Genomic DNA, 854 nt, shown 5'->3' with positions numbered 1-854 from the left:
AACAACAACAAAACAAAGAAACTTCAATCCAACTCAAAGGCGCGCACACACACACACAATTTAAAAAGACACACACGCAACAGTCGAACAACACGAATCAATATACTGGCAACTGACCACCAGGTGGCAACGGAACAAGAGGCAACAGTCTTGCGTCTCCGAGGGAAATAGCGAACTGAAGGCTTTCAAAGCAACAGTGCGCAAGCAATAATACGATGTACAGGAAATAGCGAACTGAAGGCGTTCAAAGCAACAGTGCCCAAGCAACAATCCGGCATCCCAAAACTGGAACCAGTATATAAGCCACAACAAAGCAGCAGCTGGCGACTTCTGCAAAACAACAATAGAAATTTTTCTTCTGCTTCTCTCTCTCTGCTTTTCTCCCCTCAAACATTTTAGAATATAAATAAGGTAAAAGAAAATGTACCTTTCATGCGCATGAGACTTACATACTCCCTAACAATGCCTGGACACACACAACTAATCTAAAATTACATGAAACAACAATCACATTAATCCAAATACAAATTAAACTAGTTTCCCCCCCAAACACCCATATTCTAAATTTATAATTCCTTTTTGTCTAAAAAAAAACTTTAAAAACAACAACCATACCTTTCCAGAGGAGTGAGGAAAATACACGACCCACACAACAGGTCACATCAGTGCAATGCCACGAGGAAACTGAAATCTCACCTGTATCTATATTATTAGGTGATTACCTGACGTGAAATCTCACCTGTGTCTATATAATTACGTGATTACCTGAAGTACCAACCCACCACGCACTCCACGCACCATTCTTAAAAGGGCCATGCTACTACACTTACAAATGTCATCAAACTTTCAATTCA

General features: G+C 40.0%; 1 long non-coding RNA gene across 1 annotated transcript; it reads right to left on the bottom strand.

The window, feature by feature from the left end:
* Window positions 1-229: 229 nt before the first annotated feature.
* On the bottom strand, window positions 230-657 carry LOC107681607 (uncharacterized). The gene is made up of 3 exons (XR_001633277.1): window positions 616-657; window positions 428-485; window positions 230-330 (listed from the first exon to the last, which is right to left on the bottom strand). It is a non-coding gene; the product is annotated as an uncharacterized LOC107681607 (long non-coding RNA).
* Between the last annotated feature and the right edge of the window lie 197 nt (window positions 658-854).

The sequence above is a fragment of the Sinocyclocheilus anshuiensis genome, unplaced genomic scaffold (assembly GCF_001515605.1).
Source record: "Sinocyclocheilus anshuiensis isolate Anshui unplaced genomic scaffold, SAMN03320099.WGS_v1.1 scaffold18835, whole genome shotgun sequence".
Classification (NCBI taxonomy): Eukaryota; Metazoa; Chordata; class Actinopteri; order Cypriniformes; family Cyprinidae; genus Sinocyclocheilus; species Sinocyclocheilus anshuiensis.
The sequence above is the reverse complement of the archived record's forward strand: the minus strand, read 5'-3'. Positions and strand labels throughout refer to the sequence as shown.